General features: G+C 47.1%; 1 long non-coding RNA gene across 1 annotated transcript; it reads right to left on the reverse strand.

Annotated features, from left to right (window-relative positions):
* Positions 1-14,077: 14,077 nt before the first annotated feature.
* LOC125545974 lies at positions 14,078-18,909 on the reverse strand. The gene is made up of 3 exons (XR_007300385.1): positions 17,819-18,909; positions 15,098-17,680; positions 14,078-14,139 (listed from the first exon to the last, which is right to left on the reverse strand). It is a non-coding gene; the product is annotated as an uncharacterized LOC125545974 (long non-coding RNA).
* Between the last annotated feature and the right edge of the window lie 895 nt (positions 18,910-19,804).

Below are 19,804 nucleotides of genomic sequence, written 5' to 3' on the forward strand. Positions count from 1 at the left end.
GTCGTCACGGAGCTTTTGGACACGGGGAAGGGGCGAGAAGACCACGGTGGTCACGGTGGCAGCGAACGGTGGCGACGGACCCGTTCGGGCGTGCTACAGAGAGAGAGCAGGGGAAGGGAGAGTGAGCTGCGAGAGAGGGGAAGGACCAGGGGGCTCAGGCGTCTCCATGCGCCCGGTCAAGGATGGGGAAGGAAGCAGGAGGTGGCGGGGAGACGTGGCCGCGGTCGGCTGTGAGGCGGGCATGTAGCAGCTCCTACTGGCAGGAGCTTGAAGAAGCTCCTGGCGGTTGGGCTGGTGGGCTGGGCCGAGAGTAGCTGGGCCAGGCTACAGGGAGGCCAGGTAAGTGTTTTCCCCTCTCTTTTTCTTCTGTTTTGCATTTTCTGTAATTTTTTTGATTTGTTTTAGACACTAAATCATTTTTGTTGCTTCTGATAATTCTTGTAGGGACTAGTTGGATTATTCCAAAGCCCCTCAGCAAAAACCAGAATTTTTGGACATATATAAAATATATCACATATATATATCCAAGGTAAATAATTATTGTATTAATTCCAAAAGGCCAAAATAAATATTTAGGGGCTCCCAAAATTATTGGTTTGAATTTTACCTCTGACCAATATTTTCAGAGAGCAACATGAACATTTTCTTGGTCCTTTTTGGAGCACTTTTTATCTGGGTCATTTCCAGAAATGATTTCTGAGGGTTTCACAAATCCCCATTTCAATTTAAATGGAATTTAAACATGATGCACAAATGACTAGCTAGTCTAGGATCATACCAGAACTAGGGATGTGACAACTCGCCCCCACTCGGAAGAATCTCGTCCCGAGATTCAGGAGTTGGCGGAAAGAAAGCGGGGTACTCAAGTCGAAGACGATCTTCTCGCTCCCAAGTAGCTTCTCTCTCGGCATGATGAGACCACTGAACCTTGAGAAACTTGATGTTATGACGTCGAGTGACACGCTCTGCTTGATCCAGAATGCGAACGGGGTACTCTCGATAAGTGAGGTTATCTTGGAGATGAAGCATTTCGTGGTCCACTCCGCGGATGGGATCCGAGAAGCAACGCCTGAGTTGAGAGACGTCGAAGACATCATGAACTCGAGAAAGATGTGGGGGTAGTTCCAACTGGTAGGCAACCTCTCCTCGTTTAGCGAGAATGCGAAAAGGACCAATGTAACAAGGAGCCAACTTGCCCTGGATACCGAAACGATGGGTACCCTTCAAAGGAGTAACCCGAAGGTAAGCCTTGTCGCCAACTTCATAAGCCACTTCCTTATGACGACGGTCATACTGGCTCTTTTAACGAGATTGGGTTGTTTTCAAATTCTCACGAATGATGCGAACTTTCTCTTCTGCCTCCTGGATCATATCTGGTCCAAAGTATTGTCTTTCACCGGTTTCTGACCAGTTCAAAGGTGTTCGACATCTTCGTCCATACAGAATCTCGAAGGGTGCTTTCTTAAGACTGGATTGGTAGCTATTGTTATAAGCAAACTCGGCAAAGGGAAGACATTTCTCCCAATCCATACTGAATGAGATAACGCAAGCTAGAAGCATGTCTTCAAGAATTTGGTTGACCCTTTCCACCTGACCACTTGACTGAGGGTGGAAAGCGGTACTGAAAGAAAGATGAGTTCCCATGGCATTTTGGAAACTTTCCCAGAAATGAGAGGTGAAAAGACTGCCACGGTCTGAATTGATCTCTAGTGGAACACCATGGAGTGACACTATTCGGGAGATATATAAGTCAGCGAGCTGACTAGTAGTGATACTCTCTCGAACAGGTAGGAAGTGAGCCACTTTGGAAAGACGGTCAATGACTACAAAGATAGCATTATTTCCTTTCTTGGTCCTGGGAAAGCCGGTGATCAAGTCCATACCAACTTTGTCCCATTTCCACTCGGGAATAGCTAAAGGTTGAAGGGTGCCAGCAGGTATTTGATGCTCTGCCTTAACGCGACGAAAAATGTCACAGTTGGCAATATACTGAGCGATTTCTCTCTTCATCCTAGTCCACCAGAACCTCTGGCGTAGGTCCTGATACATCTTGGTACTACCGGGATGAATCGTGAGAGGAGATTCATGGGCCTCCTTAAGGATCAGTTGCTGCATCTGTTGACATTTGGGAACCACCAAACGGTTTCCAAAGTAAACAACACCTCGTTCATCCATAGAGAAACAGCCAGCAACTCCCTTGGAAATATTTTTCTTGATCCGGGAGATTCCCGTATCATGCTTCTGAGCCTCTATGATCTAATCCGTAAGGGTAGGTTTCGCCACCAAGGTAGAAAGGGAACCATGAGGAGCTATGTGAAGGTTAAGCTTACAGAATTCCTCATGGAGGGGTGGTTGACATTGTTGCAACATGAGGTTGTTGCAATAGGATTTACGACTTAAAGCATCAGCCATGACGTTGGCTTTACCTGGGGTGTAGGTGATTCCTAAGTTGTAATCCGAGATCAACTCCAACCAACGTCTCTGTCTGAGATTCAGATCCGCTTGGGTGAAGATATACTTGAGACTCTGATGGTCAGTGTAGATTTTGCAACGGTTACCAAGAAGGTAATGTCGCCAAGTCTTAAGTGCATAGACTACGGCTGCAAGCTCTAGATCATGTGTAGGATAATTTTCCTCAAGTCGATGCAACTGTCGAGATGCATAGGCAATCACATGACGATCCTGCATAAGAACGCAACCTAGTCCTTGACACGAAGCGTCGCAATAGATAACAAAGTCTTTAGTGAAATCCGGTGGCACGAGTATGGGCGCAGAAGTCAGGCGTCTTTTTAGTTCCTGAAAACTGTGCTCACACTGTGGGGTCCACTCAAACCTTTTATCTTTTTTGAGAAGCTCCGTGAGGGGTTTGGCCAATTTGGAGAAGTTTTCAACGAAGCGGCGACAATAACTGGCTAGACCAAGGAAACTCCTAACTTGTTTGACCGTTTCGGGTGGAGTCCAATCGAGAATGGCTTTAACTCTCTCGGGATTGACAGCAATGCCCTTACCAGAGATCACGTGGCCTAGATAGGTCACTTTTGGCAAACAAAATTCACACTTGGAGAACTTGGCATAAAGGCGGTGCTCTCTGAGTTTTTCTAACACGAGTCTAAGATGTTCGGCATGCTCTTCCTCGTTCTTCGAGTAAATAAGAATATCATCGAGATAAACCATGACGAACTTATCTAAGTACTCCATAAAGATCGAGTTCATCAAGCGGGAGAAAGTAGCTGGAGCATTGGTTAGGCCGAAAGACATTACAGTGTACTCATATTGACCATAACAAGTGACAAAGGCCGTTTTAGGGTCCCCGTTTCTGATTTTGATTTGGTGATAGCCTAACCTCAAATCCATCTTGGAAAAGACTGAGGATCCAGCAAGCTGATCATACAAGTCGTTGATCCTGGGGATCGGATAGTTGTTCTTTATCGTGACCACGTTAACGGGGCGATAATCTACAACCATCCGATCCGTACCATCCTTCTTCTTGACGAAGAGGACAGGACAATCCCAAGGAGAAGAACTAGGACGGATGAAACCCTTTTGCAAGGACTCATCAAGCTATTTCTTAAGCTCGGCTAACTCCAAAGGTGCCGTCTTGTATGGTCTCCTAGAGATTGGAACAGTTCCTGGGATAAGTTCTATGACAAACTCTACATCTCTGTCAGGTGGGACACCTGGCAGTTCTTCTGGAAAGACATCCGGGAAGTCACAGACTACCGGAATATCTTCAAGGTCTGGAAGAGGGCTGGCATTAAGAGAATAGAGTTGACGCCTTGCAACTCTAGTGGAGACAGTGACTATTTTGCCAGATGGATGTGTAAGTTGAACAGATCTAGTGTAACAATCGATCTTGGCATGATGAGCTATCATCCAGTCCATACCCAAGATGATGTTAATATCTGAAGAATTGAGAGATATCAAAGAAGCAAGGAATACCAGTCTGTCAACAAGGATTTCATTACCATGGCTTACCTTGGAGGTTTTCCATTTGGAACCAGGAGTCTGGATTATTAGTGGAGTCGACATATCACAAAATGACATGTCGTGCAACCGAGCGTAACCTTCGGATATGAAGGAGTGGAATGCTCCAGTATCGAACAGAACTGAAGCTGGGTGACAATTGACAAGAAGCGTACCCAGTACGACGTCGGGATCATCTTGAGCTTCTGTAGCTGAGACATGGTGCACACATGCTCGTTCAATGGAGGCTGGCTTGGTACTGATCATCTTGCCTGATGGCTTTTCACGGCCAACAGACCTCTCAGACTGGGGTGGAGTATAACTGGACTGAGGGCAGTCACATCCGTAGTGTCCTGGTTCTCTGCAGGTGAAGCAAGTTCCTGAGGTAGGACGTGGACCTACATTGGCAAGTGGTCCACTAATAGGCCTGAGTGGAGCACGTTGCTGAGTTGGGTGAGGCGCCACATCGGATGGCCTCGGTGCATATCCAGGTGGAAGAGCTGAGTTCGGAATCCAAATCCGTCGCTTCTGAGAGCCAGAGCGGGAGGAAGAACCCAGATCACGGTTGTGCTTACGTGACTCCTCGTAAGTGAGCTGAGCTGTCTTTGCATTAATGGCCTTGCTCACAAGAGCCTGGAAAGTATCACAATGATGCAGGTGGAGATCACGATGCAACTTAGGGTTGAGACCCTTCCGGAACCTAGCCTGCTTCTTAGCTTCTGTGGACACTTCTTCTGTAGCATAGCGGGCGAGGCTTACAAACTCTCTACTGTAAGCATCAACAGGCAGCTTACCTTGGGTAAAACTACAGAACTCTTCCCTCTTGCGGTCAATGAGAGCCTGAGGAATGTGGTGCTCACAAAAAGCCTCGGTGAAATCCTTCCAGATAGGAATCTGGCCAGCTGGTAGCATAGCCTCATAGCTCTGCCACCAAATACTAGCAGGACCTTCCAGGTGATAGGTAGCATAGGTGACCTTGTCACCTTCAGCTACGTTCACAGAATGCAACTTGTGAGTGATGCTTCGGAGCCAGTCATCTGCATCGAGTGGCTCAATGGAATGATGGAAGGTGGGTGGTTTCAGACCAATGAAGGCAGTGATGGAAACCAACTTCTTACCCTGATGTGCGGTGTTCTGCTCAATCTGTGCCAGCAAGCGGTTAGTCTCACGCTTGTTCCTCTCGGATGCTAACAAGATCTCTGCCATCAAAGGCTGGTCAGGAGGATCCTCGTCCCTACCATCTCCGTGGTTCTTGCTATGAGCAACTGAACCTCGGTTAGCAGACGACATCCTGGCACAGAAACCAAGGAAAACAAGGATGGAATTAGCATCGACATAAGGATGCGGAATGTAATGCAAAAGCATTGGAAACTCTTGAAATTCTAGGACAATTTTGGCAGCATAACGGCTGTAAATGCTCAAAAGGGATTTTGAGACATTCATCAAAGGAATAGCATAATCAATCAACATCATAATATCAAGGTTCTGGGTCAAACTGAGGACACACGGAAGTAGTAGAACTGTATGGAGACACAACCCAACAATCCTATGACTTTATGGTTTAGTAACACGTCATCCTGAGAGATAGAGGATAAGCCTAGGCCTTAACCCTCGTAGAAAAGAAGAGGTTGACTCAAAAAGAATGACATGAGGTAAAGGAGTAAAAAGAGCCTTACGTTCCCTTCCACAATCAATTCCCTTATATAACTAAAGCATTTCTAGACTCAACTTCGACCAGTTTGGCTTGGTAATCCTACAGTCAGTCAGGCTCTGATACCAACGCTGTCGGGACCCCGATCCTAAGTCACACCAATCTAGCGTGTAACACTTCATATCACTTTGCGGCCTCACGCACGGTATTCCCACGGGTGCCACCTTACCTGGCCCGGGACCGTTTGCGCCTTTTGGCTCACGTATATGACAGTGTCGCTAGCATCCATATGACAGAGAACCTGGGCTGACATGACTAGTCGTGAACCCAAAGTGGCACTAACTTACAGGGACAGGCATACATGAATCAACCTCGAGCATGTCGGTCAACAGCATATGAATTCGGGCTGTAGCACTGTGCTAACAGGACTCCGGGAACCCGGGCTGTAGCAGGCTAGGCAGGACTCCGGATGTCACCGCATGACATTTCCCCGAAGGGACAGACACAGGAACGAAGTGAATCACATGCTGGCCAGTCAAGTGTTCCGGAGCAGTAGTGCTGGGCTAGCAGGACTCCGGTGAGCCGGGCTGTAGCAGACTACTATGGCTCATGGAAGCACAAGACTACATTTCCCCACAAGAGAGGCTACCAGGGATAAACAACTAGGTTGTCGGATCCCACACATAGCATTACACGTTACACGTACGCATAACATGCAAGTATGTGCTGTACAACATGGCATCACAACATAACTCAAACTCATATAGACAAAGGCCCAGAAGAGCCACATAACATTCAATACAAACAGGGGTCTCATGACCCATCATTTAGAGCATACAAGCAACGGAAGCATTACATGTCTGAGTACAGACAACTACAAAAGGAAAAGACTAAGAAGCCTGACTAAACACGACCCTCCCAAGGGTACAAGATCATAGCTGGGATACAAGCTACTCGTCGAAGTCACTAGCGTAACGAACTGCAAAACATAAATAAGCAAACGTGAGTACAAAGGTACTCACCAAGTCTTACATCAGAACTATCTACATATGCAACATTATCAACAAAGGGGGTGGTGGAGTTTTAACAGCAGCAAGCCAGCTTTGACTCAGTGGCTAACCTATACTACGAGTATCAGAAACTTCTTTGAGGTGAGAAGACGCACACGAGTCCACATATTCACCATATCAATACTCCACTATGGATCTGTTCCCGTCTCCCTACGAGAAGGCCATCCATAGCACTCACGCTTATCTTGCGTATTTTAGAGTATCCACTTCAAGTTGTCTATGTACTACATAAGTCCTCCAAGTTTCCATATCCGAGGAAAACGGCTATCCGAATAGATAATGTTAAACCTGCAGGGGTGTACTTCTTCACACACGCTCTCGCCACTTATAGCCCTGTACACGTAATGTACCTCGGCAACCTTCAAGCGGAAGCCGGGCGAGGGTGTCGGCCACGACCTGACTAACCACACGAGTCCCTCATCTAGGTTTATCGCCTATTCGGGTTCCATCCGCAAGGAGATCCGGCCGGGGTGTCGCTCACGGCCCCAAACGATGCGTGTAAGGTTCCCAAGCCCACCATCCGGGTGCCACTTGGTACACCGTGCCACGGTGCCTAGTCTGTCCCAAGCCCGTCCCGTCGGACACCTAGCACTATCTACAAACGTAAGAAACTAGTTGCAACTCCTGGACAGAGATCAAGTGGATTAATAAGCCGAGAGGGGCCGGATAACCGGAACCCAATGTGTGGTAGTAACTGTACTTGGATAACATACACAGAACTCAGTGCTTAGGGATGGTTCCAATGAAACAACCCACCATGTACTCCTACATGGCCTCTCATCACTACCTTTACCAAAACGTGTTCACACTCTTAGCCTTTTATCGGTAGGACATGTTCACCACTCCGATTCATTCCCGATGAATAAGACCTGACACAACTCTAAGCATAGCTGGCATAAAGAAAACAAGCATGGATGAGTAGGCACATCAAGGCTCAAGCAACTCCTACTCATGCTAGTGGGTTTCAACTATTTACTGTGGCAATGACAGGTCATGTAGAGGAATGGGTTCAACTACCAGAGTAGAAAAGTAGCAGTTGAATCGTTGTTATCCTAATGCAGTATAAGGAGCAAGAGCGAGAGAGTGGGATTTACCGAGATGCTCAATGGGGTTTGCTTGCCTGATAGAACGACGAAGGGGTACGACTCCTCTGACAGGTACTCGGGAACACCTTCCGGAGTGGAACCTATCAAGAAGAAACGGTGCCGGCGATCAACACACAAACAAATGCAAAAAAATGATGCATGAACATGACATGTGCAAATGCTAGTGTTTGGGCTAATGCAAGATGCTACCAAGTTGGTTGAAGCCCATTTGAATCAAAGATTCAAATGCAATTCAAAATGAAGCATTTAAAATGCCCATTTTATGTTTTCACTTATACAGCATGTATAAGTTGGTTTTTCATGCATGTAACTGGCATAAATGGATTCCTTGCATTTTCTGATAATTTTTCATATATGATTTATTTCATTCTGAGCTACGGTTGAATTATTATGAATTTTTTTTGAAGTTTAGGCAATATTCTGGAATTTCCCGAGTTAAATTAATTCCAGAAATCAATTATTGCGTCAGCTCTACGTCAGCATGACATAAGCGAGTCAACGGGGCTGAACAGGTCAAACCTGACCAGTGGGTCCCACTGGTCAGTGACCTAGTCAACTAACCAAGTTAGTTAGTCCTAACTAACTGGGCAGGGCCCACTAGTCAGTGACCGTAGCAGCTAACCTAGTTAGTTAATTAGTGCTAACTAAGGTAATTAGTTGGGAGGGGCCCGCAAGTCAGTGAGAGAGAGGGGGGAGGTCAAACTGGGCTGTGGGGGTCAACCCACGCCGGAGTTGACCCGGCGCTCATCGCCGGCAAGGCCAGAGACGGCGGAGGGGCTCGGGATTCCTCCTTCGGCGACCAAATGGCCGGCGGAGGGCATCTACGTGGAGCTGGGACTCACCCCGCGTCCATTTGTGCAAATGGCAGGGGCTGAGGTGGCCCGAGCTCGCCGAAGGCAAGCTCGCGGCGGTGGCCGGAGTTCGGGTGATCTTGCAAACGTCGCTATGGTGCACGGCAGGAGAAACGGTTGGTTGATCTAGGCCCATGGAGCTATGTTGAGCACGATGACGCGCTCGGCTTTGAGCCTGAGCGGCTGCGGCGACGACAGTGACATGGCCGGCGGGCGGAAGCTTTCGGCTCCGGTGAAGAGCATGGTTAGGGGACGCGTTCGGTAGCAAGAAGAGAAGGGAAAGACGGCGGGGCTCACTGGGGGTCGGAAGAGAAGGTCAGCGGGCTCGGGGGTGCGCCAGACGTCGCGAATCGCCGGCGGTGATCGGCGGCGCCCGAGGTGGAAGACGAGCTCAAAGGCGTCACCACGGTGCTCCTGGGTTCGGGATCTTTCGCGTGGAGGAGCTGTGCGTCGTCACAGAGCTTTTGGACACGGGGAAGGGGCGAGAAGACCACGGTGGTCACGGTGGCAGCGAATGGCGGCGACGGACCCGTTCGGGCGTGCTACAGAGAGAGAGAGCAGGGGAAGGGAGAGTGAGCTGCGAGAGAGGGGAAGGACCAGGGGGCTCGGGCGTCTCCATGCGCCCGGTCAAGGACGGGGAAGGAAGCAGGAGGTGGCGGGGAGACGTGGCCGCGGTCGGCTGTGAGGCGGGCATGTAGCAGCTCCTACTGGCAGGAGCTTGAAGAAGCTCCTGGCGGTTGGGCTGGTGGGCTGGGCCGAGAGTAGCTGGGCCAGGCTACAGGGAGGCCAGGTAAGTATTTTCCCCTCTCTTTTTCTTCTGTTTTGCATTTTCTGTAATTTGTTTGATTTAGTTTTAGACACTAAATCATTTTTGTTGCTTCTGATAATTCTTGTAGGGACTAGTTGGATTATTCCAAAACCCCTCAGCAAAAACCAGAATTTTTGGACATATATAAAATATATCACATATATATATCCAAGGTAAATAATTATTGTATTAATTCCAAAAGGCCAAAATAAATATTTAGGGGCTCCCAAAATTATTGGTTTGAATTTTACCTCTGACCAATATTTTTAGAGAGCAACATGAACATTTTCTTGGTCCTTTTTGGAGCACTTTTTATCTGGGTCATTTCTAGAAATGATTTCTGAGGGTTTCACAAATCCCCATTTCAAATTTAAATGGAATTTAAACATGATGCACAAATGACTAGCTAGTCTAGGATCATACCAGAACTAGGGATGTGACAGGTAACCCCAAGGATTCAAAGCAAAGAAGCACGAGAAAATGATTTATTGCAACAAAGCATACAACAACCAAGCTACAAAGCTGCTCCACACAGGCACCCACAAGCATGATACTACAGAGGATGCACAAGCGCTACACGAAGGACTACACCCTACAATTGAGGAAACGCTCGTGAACCGATGAGGATGCTAAGGGAGTAGCAAGTGGAACTGCTGACTCCGAAGGTCTGGATGGACGAGGCGGAGGGGTTGGAGAAGCTGGCGGAGACTGAGGTAAAGCGACACCAAGCAATCTCCTGGCTCGAATGGCGTCTCGGACTAACTCAGAAATAAGAAGACACTCGGCCATCATGTAATGAGACATGGCGAGGATAGCCGGGTCATCTTGAGGGTTGACGGAGGGAAATTGGATCCGCCTAGGATTCTCGACGATGGTGGGATAATATTGATAAGCACGGTTCTCTTGCACCATGCTCTCTTGATGACGAAGACTGGTGATTCCTGCCATTGCGGCAAGCTGAATGGCACGCTCGGGAGTAGCACCGTAACCACCGTGGAAACTGTCGGTGCACTTACCGAGAGGAATCGGGGCTGATAGATGAACATGAGCAACATATTCCCGAATTCTTCCTCCAGCAGAAAACTGGAATTCTTGATAATGGGGTGGATCTCCGCGTGGATAAATGCTACGCCACATGTCGCCAAGGAGGGCGGCAAAGCTGAGAGGTGCAGGAGTGGGACTAAACTCAATCGGAACAGCACCGGGAGCTATGGGAAGGGCACTAAACTCGTGGAAGTTGACCGCCATCTACGCATGAAACAGGGGTTAAGGTAACCGAAATAAGACTATATGCAGCAAACAAATGCAACAACCAAATGCAGCAAGCAAGGGCAACAACCAGGCCCTATACTACCGTTTTCTAACTTTCCAGTGAACTAGGACGCTCTATAGCCAGACCTGCTCTGATACCAAGCCTGTGGCACCCCGGCTCAGAGAAAACCGGAACGCCCCATATTCCAGCCCAGAGATCGAGGTGAAGTCTTCTGGAATACGGCACTGCTTAGTATAGAACAAACCAGCTCTGTATTATAACACAAATAGGAATACAAGGGTTCCGATATTACGATGAATAACATCGGCACGATGACACTACGCCAACCACGCTTGCTCTATACAAGCAGCATAACAACTCAAGGCAGCGAAACAACTACTGGCAGCGGAACAACAAACAATGATGATGGACTCCAATCCGTAGGGACTCTGGCTGAAACGTTTATCCTAGCTCGTGAACACGGGAACAACACCAAACAAGCAAGCAATCCAGGCACGAACTACAAACTGGCATGACATGCCAGGTCAGTACATTGAATGTACTTGCAAGCTCACAATAACCAGAAGCATTCAAGACAAACAATAGCATGGCAATTACAGGTTAAGCAGGAATTATCATGAGATCATCAGGATAACATGGCATGAACAACATGAACATAATACTGCTAGAACAATAGGAGCATGGCATGAACATATAAATCTGATGATACTAGCATGCAACATCACTACTAGGGAAAAGGCTAGCAGCAGCGCGGGTTTTGTGCTCACTAGTAGCGTGGGTAGGCGCGCTACTAATAAGGCTCTACAACTATTGCTTAGCAGTAACGCGTGCCCGCACGCGCTACTGCTAGGGCAAATAGCTGCAGCGTTTGTTCACTCCCGCGCTACTGCTAATGTAACTACTGGCAGCGTGTTTTCTCGCCATCGCTACTAGTATTCTTTTTTTATTTTTAGTGTATTTATGCACCATAGGACAAATATTGGTACAATACCAGTTATGAGGTTTACATCATTATGTCCATAACAGTGTGTCAAATGAAGGTGGATTAGGTTCAAGTGGAGGCAATATGTGGTGCATGTCAAAAGTATACTACTAATCAAAACTTGATCTAGTTTGGACTAGTAGTACTTTCGATGTGCACCACATGTTGCCTCCACTTGAATCTAATCCGCCAGCACAAGCTATTTAATCATCATCATAGTCATTACCACCAACAATATTTATTTAATCACCACTAACACTAGTTAATAATAATCATCATAGTCATTACCACCAACACTAGCTATTTTATCATCATAGTAATAGTGTAGCACATCATCATCCTCAAACTCATTTCTAGCTAGCTAATCACTCCTGCTGCTCTCTCTTAGGTAAAATAACATAAAAAATGTGTAGCTCTCCTCCTTGATCAAGTTGGAGCATGCAGATGAACTTGTCTCCTAATCGTGGGCAGCGCATCTGTTTGCTGCCCCCTAGTACTTCTCTGCGCTCCCCCATCACATATTTGGTCCAGTCTTGCACTATTAAGCATCCGTCGCTAATCTTGAATGCACTAAAGTAATCTGTAGGATATCTTGGCCGTAAGATAATAATACTCATGGTACCTTTAGTCTCGATCCCATAAGGCACAACATTCATCGGGAGTCCCTGTTGAAGAACATCGTATGGTAACATACTTAGCAATGAAGTTTAGCTTCAAAAATAATGTATGGAAAAGATGCACTGGGGACAAATAGTAAAAATCTTACCATCCTTCCTAAATAGATGTGACCGTAGTTCATTACGAACACTATTGGTCGCATGTTTTCAGTACCAACATTTCTAAATGCAGGAAGAAAATTTGTCTTGACAGTACCAAGATCCTCAAGCCATGAAACATAATGACTTAGCTCCTCGCAGTTGAGTTCAGCCTCGGGACAGTAGTAGGTCATGTCTACCAAGCCCTGGACATGTTTGCTTACACCGAAATAAGCTGACAATACAAATTAGTTGTCAACTATTTTTGAATAAACAATATCAAAGACATAAATATGGTGGAGAAACTTACATAATGGTATAACTGGAGGCGTCTGCACATCGACCCAGATGTCGGTATTACCTTCAATATCATCTTCCGGACGAATATCAAAGGTGATAACCATATCAGGCTCAAATGCATAAGTCTTGCATAGTGCTCGCCATGTTTTGCATCCAAAATAGGTGTAGTCATCTGAATTGTATAATTTTGCGTGGAAAATATAACCATGCTCGGTCTTCAAGTAAACTTTCTTTACCTCCATAGTATGACTAAAACCTATCTTATCCAATACAAAAACTCTTGCATGGTAGGGGATACGCTAGTACAATGTAAAAAAAATATAAGTTGAAGCAAATGAAGCAGATGTCATGCTTAATTACGAAAAAAGACTTGTCATTGTGACTTACTGTATCCACTTCGAAGTTCTCGTCCAGCTTGATGTTGAAGCGCCTATCATCATCTAGGAAGATTCTGTCGCACAGGCCACGCTCGTCTTCGCAGTATTTGCAAATACCGAAATCCTTTTCGTCATCAGACATTTCCTATGTTCATAGTTAAAACATTAATTGAAAATCTATCGAAGACAACTACCAGGATACTCAACACAGAAATCCGGGGCACTCGATATTTCCTACATATTCTGGCACCAGTCATGCCAAAATTCACGGAAAAATCCGGCATGACCTTTGCTAAAATAGGACATATCGAGCGCCTGAAATTTGCCAGAACGGAAATGAATCAACACTCCGGCAAAACATAGGCCACTCGGAGGTGTAACCTACAAACATGACCGGCCACTTGGATATTGAGCAACACAAGATATACATTTCAAAATATCTTATAGGACTAAAATTAGTATGCATTCAATAAGCAAAAGTGAATCATCTCATGCGTCTGTACATCGTCGAATATTATCACTAATACATCCCAAATAGTGTCATACATATAACAGCACTAATACAACTAAAACCCTAGCACACGACGGGTATCGGCGCGGGCGGTGGACACCCACAGAGAAGGAACCATCACGGGATCATAGCTCCAGTGAGATCCCTGGAGAACCTGCCAGGTATTGGAGAACCTGTGCTCCAATGCAAACAAGTAGCGATGAACGTGCGCGTCCTCCTCACTGACACGATGACGCACCACCTCCGCGGAGTCCTCGAGCCTCTGGACCGTCACTGGCCCACGCGACCGCCACCAAAGAAGGTTCGGGTCAACGACAGGCTGGCTCCTCACCTACCTGCGCCCCCCGGTAGGTAGCGCCTCCTAGTACCACCTCGGCGGAGCCCAGTCCCGGACATGGCCCATCTGGTCAAGCAGGTGTCGTCCTCCGCCGACTCGACGAAGAGGATGCAGGATAGGCATCGTCCACGTCGATGCGAGAAAAATTGCTTTAACTAAAAAAATAGCAACAAGTTCTTACTAACTAGTTCTATTAATTCAACTAGTTCTTACTAAAAATAAACTTACTATAAATAAAAATAGCAACAAGTTCTTACTAACTAATTAGTACCTAGGAACTACTACCCTAATTACCATCTAATTTGATAAACCTAGGGGTGGAAAGTGGTAGCGGATATTCCAATTATCCAACTATAAAGTGAAATAAGTGGTGAAACTTTACTCGTTTTATGATTCATCTTAGAAATTTGATTCGTTTCCACACCCTTACATGAACCCTAACTCATTTGAGCCGCATCCGCATCCGATTCGTTTCAACCCTGTCCTTCATCGTTACTAGCCATGTTTCCTATGATTAAATCTAGTAAATTAATTCTAGACCTAATAAAATGAATAATGACATACAAAAGGCCTATGTTTTGTAGGAACATTGACTCCTTCCTGGTGCGGCAAATCCCGGGCACTCGATATGTCCTAGTTTGTAGCACAAGTCATGCCGAAATTCACGGAAAATTTCGGCATGACCTTTGCTAAAAAGTGGACAAATTGAGAACCTCAAATTTGCCAGAACGGAAATGAATCAACATTCTGGCAAAACATATATAGGCCACTCAGCTTCATTCAAACAATAAAGCCACTTGGGCACAAACAACATGACCACTTCAATGAAAAGATATAATCAACAATAAAAGTCTAGGAAGGGATCATCTTTAAAATAAAACTTGCCTAAATAACCTAGATAATTAACCTAATTAAACTAGTTAACCTGACTAGTTCTCTGTCAAAGCCCTAACTAAATTTTTCCACTAACCTAGGTAATTAACCTAATTAAACTAGTTAACCTAACTACTTCTCTGTCAAAGCCCTAACTAAATTTTTGCCCTAACCTAGATAATTAACATAATTAAACTAGCTAACCTATGCATGAGAGAGAGAGGAGGGGTGGGGGCTTACAGAGGATGGCTCCGGTGGTGGCGAGGGAGGCAGGGGCATCTCCAATGACGGCGAGGGAGGCAGTTGTGGCGAGGGAGGATCCGGTGGCGTGGGCGACGGCTCCGGTGGCATTGATGAGGCCGCGCGGCTCTGTGGCGTTGGGGGCGGCTCCGGTGGCGTCGACGGGGCACGGCTCTGGTGGCTCCGGGGGCGTCGACGTCGGCAGGAGACGGCGGCGAAGTGGGGCGACGGCGAACCGGGGAGACGGCGGCGGGGTGGGTCAAGAGATTTGGGGGGCAAGTGGTGGCGGGGGGGGGACGGTTTTTTGGTTAAGTCAAAACTAGCGGTAGCGCGTTTCGGAGAACGCGCTATAGCTAAGGTAGCTATAGCGCTTTTTCCAAAACGCGCTACTTCTATACATATGTAATTTTCTTTCTCTTTTATTTCCTTTTCTGTTTCTATAGCAGGGGTCCTGGAAACCGCTGCAGCTGCGTTAGCTACAGCGCCTCTTACTAACACACGCTATAGCTAAGCCTTTCTCTATTTTTTCGCTTTTTCATTTATTTTGCTTTACATTTTATTTTTTTTCTTTCTCCTTTTTCTGTTTCTTTCAATTTCATTTACTTTTCTATTTGTTTTTCATTTTATTTTATTTCCATTAGCAGTAGCTTTGTTACAGGGAAACGCGCTGCTACTCATGCCCTAGCGGTAGCGCGCTTCCTGCAAGGCCGCTACTGCTATGCGTAGCCCATCGTTCCAGCAATGGGAATATTAGTAGTAGCGCTTTTACGGGCACACATGCTACTGCTAGAATCGTATCTGTAGCGCGGTTTATTCTGAACCACTACTGCTATCTAGCACTAGCACCCTTTTTTAACCCGCGCTGTTGCTAAATTTCTGTGTATAAGGTTTTCCCTAGTAGTGCATGATGACACTATATGCACCACTTATTCTGTTCAGGTTACCTCGTAACCATCACATGCATCACTTACCCACCTCGGACATTACACGATGATCTCAGGATCAAATCAAGCTTGGTATAAACAATACCGTAGTAATCATTAAATGACCACAAGGAGCTTGATCTTTACCCACGATTCTCGCACAACATCACGAATACTTATCAACTTGGTATCCTCGATACCACGGTCATCATTCACGGATCACGAATGGAACCACTCTGGGCTCAACGAGTTACCTCGTAACCAAACGGTGATCATTCATGGATCACAACACCAACTTATCTCATCATCGAACCGGGGTTGTAATTAAGCAAGTTATTATTATAATTGTTGAGCCATAGTGTGACCGACACGAACTGGGCCCTTATCTGCGGGCACAGCAATCGATAGATTTAATATACACTCTGCAGAGGTTAGTACACTATACCCACACCACGGAAACCATGGCCTCTCGCTCCCATTTGGGTGGACCAACAACATTCCGACAAAACCGATCTACTGCCATGACACTCTCCCGGCCACTCCGACCAACTCCCCTCTGGGCCAGGTCATGGGTGGACCCGTGCCTACCAAAGGCACCAACGGCCACCGTCGTGGCAAAACGGTCCCAAACGGGGACAATCCGGATATAACAACAACGGGCACACAAGGTTATGTCTGCTTACCGGGCTAGGGTACCGCACGCCCATAACCTTCCCTCGTTGGAGGCATCGGCGAGAGGCACGACAATAGACCCAGTTAGGACCTCCCCATAAAGGCAAGTGTGGTTGCACTTGTCAGCTCGATATGGTGGCACCATGACTCAGCCAACAGTTGTTCAAGTTCAATTTAATCCGGTTAAACTTGAATGCAAATATGCTGATCCGTGATAAAATAACATGATGAAAATTACAATGCATGAACATGATATCAGCATAAGCATGGAGGTGCAACATAACTATTAACCATATCAACAACGAATCATATCCAACTGAGCATGGCATACTGATTAGCATGAACACCACAAGTACACACTTCTCAGGAACATAGCATGACCACTAGCATCAACAATAAATATCATGCAAGAACATATCAACAATGTCATCATGCAAGCATTTAACCAACTGGATGCAATGGAACATGCATAACAACGGTACTCGGGACAGACGGGAGTCATGCACCGAAGACCATCAGCAACATCAACATGTACTACTAGCAAGCATAAGAATATGAAAGGAATACTAGGAACTAGCAGGGCATGATAACCAAGTGCATAACAACATAGCAAGAAAGTAAGCACTGACCCAGAAGCATTACCGAAACAACGATAACCATATTTTAAACAAGCAAACATTTAATAAATATTCAAGTTGAAAACCATGGCTACTGCATGACTATCATGTTAGTGGGTACTGTGGCTTGCCTGGGGGTGACGGAGACTCCGAGAAGAAGTGTGGTGAAGCCGCGAAACGAAACGCCGGGCGGTTCTTTCTCGGAGGGGGGTGATTAGAGGCAAGGGCATAATGGTCATTTTCACGGTGAGACCACCTAGTGAAATATTATCAAAATATAGAGCTCGATGAGACGAAGAAGTGAGCGCTGGTTTCACCTCAATCGGAGTTATGGTTGCAGAGTTATGAGGTGTAGAAGATCAGGGACTAATCTGTAAAAATATCATCACAAACAAGTCCCTGAGTGGATAAGGCAGAGGCGCAGAATTAGAAATACGCTTTCGGACTCAGAAAACGTATTCTGAACCGAAGTAGACGCAAAGTACGCTTTCAGAAAAGAGGAAACGTACTCTGGGAAAACCGTCTCCACTTGCCACGTGGGCAGAGGTGGCTGGGTCAACGGGCAGGGGATGACAAGCGGGACCCACTTTATCCACTCCCTGCTCCCATCTTCTTCTTCCTCCTCCCGACAGGAAATAGAGGAGGGGTGGGGTCGAGCGGCCGGCGACGGGAGCGGATGCTCCGGCGATCGACTCCGGTCGGCGAGGGGCCAGCCGGGCGTGCTGGCGAGTGCCGCGGCCAGGGGAGGGATAGACCGAACGCGGGGGAAACAGGACAAGGCGGTGGGGATGGCTCTGTTCGGGTGCGGGCGATGAGGGCCTCGGTGGCTCTGGCCGTCTCCGGCTAAGGTGAGACCACCAGCGGGCTCGGCCTGGCCTGCTGCATCCATCCCCGCGCAGAGGAGACGTCGGAGAGGAGCAGAGCGACCACGACGAAGGGGAGAACAGAGGTGGCTCCGGCGGCCATTTTCTTGGGGGCGAGGTGCTCCGGCGACGGGGAGGCGAGTGAGAGCTTGGGAGGGTTCACCGGAGGGTGTAGGAGGCGTTGGTGGAGTCAGGGGGTGGAGGGGAGGCGTGGACGGCCGGAATCAAGGATGAGGCCGAGAGGAGAAGGCGGCGGCCGGACTCGGGGGACGCTGCCATGGGGCTCTCCGGAGACGAACCAGTGGGGTGGGGCGAACCGCGGGAAAGAGAGGAAGACATTGGAGGGCTTGGTAGGAGGAGAGGGGGCTGTGGTGGCCGGAACCGAGACGAACTCCGGTGGTGGCCGCGATGGCCGAAGAAGAAAACAGCGAGGAGAGCTGCTACGGTGGGTAAAAGAGGCGGGGGAGGAGTGAATGAGCCGCGGAGGGGTTCGGGCATGCTATATATAGCCACGGGGAGGGCTCTAGAGCTCACGAGTGAGCTTCCGACCGAGCTTTAATGACGGGCAGAGGCTGGACGCGGCACGGGCATTCGCGCTAGCGACGCATTTAAGGCGAACGACGATGAGGCAGAGGCACAGGGCGACACAGGAGCTCACGGGGCAGCTACTAGACATGAATGGAGGTCGAGACGAGGAGGTAGGAGACGAGCACAGTGGCCGGAACAAGCCAGAGCATGCATTCAGCTATGACGCAAGCGTGATCACCATGCGCACTGGCGCAAGCGGCGCGCTTTGGCGTGGCCGACCATGTCCAGTAGATGGACCTTGGTGCCCTTAGTCCAACTGAAGAAATAATTGGGTCCAGGGGCAAAGAAGAGATTTGCACTTAGATCCAATGTAAATCAACGTTGAGGTGCTTGTAACTTGCTGTGGTTAAACCAGCTTGGTAACGTGGTAAATAGTTTGTCTGATGATGATCACACACTAAGGTGATTTTGATCACCAAAAATCAGACTAAGAAGAGAAGTTTAGATGAGGGTTGCTGTAGAAAGTGCAAAACTGGCCAGAATTAGGAATTTGGATGTTACACTCACATACTTGATTGTCATGAGCTGAAATTTGACATAGAGGGGTTATATGATGATATGAAGCTTCTGTAAACTTTCATTCTATTTGGAAATACCAAAGTGGCACTTGCTTCACAAAGCTTCATTCTAGACAGAAAGTTGGAAAAAATGCACAGGGCAATTGGATTAACTAATTGAGCTAAAAATTGGTGGAAAGAGTTGATATAGGTGGAAGCATTTCCTGGTAAAGTTTCAGCTCAATTGAAGCAATATAAAATATAGTTGCTTCACAAATTGAAAATCTGACCAGAAAGTAAGATTTGGGGCTGGGCTCACATAGATGATTTACATGAGCTCATATTTGGTGGAGTGTCATGATTTTATCATATGAAGGACCTTTCAAAATTTCAACTCTTTGGATATGCCTTGCTTGTACTTTCTTCACAATCACTTCCCTCAGATAGGAACTTTGAATAATTGCTCAGGAATATTTACTAGGCAAATTGAGTTGCATTTTGGCATGAGGCAATTATTTGGACAGGAAAAGATTTCCAAGAAGTTTGG

This window comes from Triticum urartu, chromosome 1, assembly GCF_003073215.2.
Source record: "Triticum urartu cultivar G1812 chromosome 1, Tu2.1, whole genome shotgun sequence".
NCBI classification, from domain to species: Eukaryota; Viridiplantae; Streptophyta; class Magnoliopsida; order Poales; family Poaceae; genus Triticum; species Triticum urartu.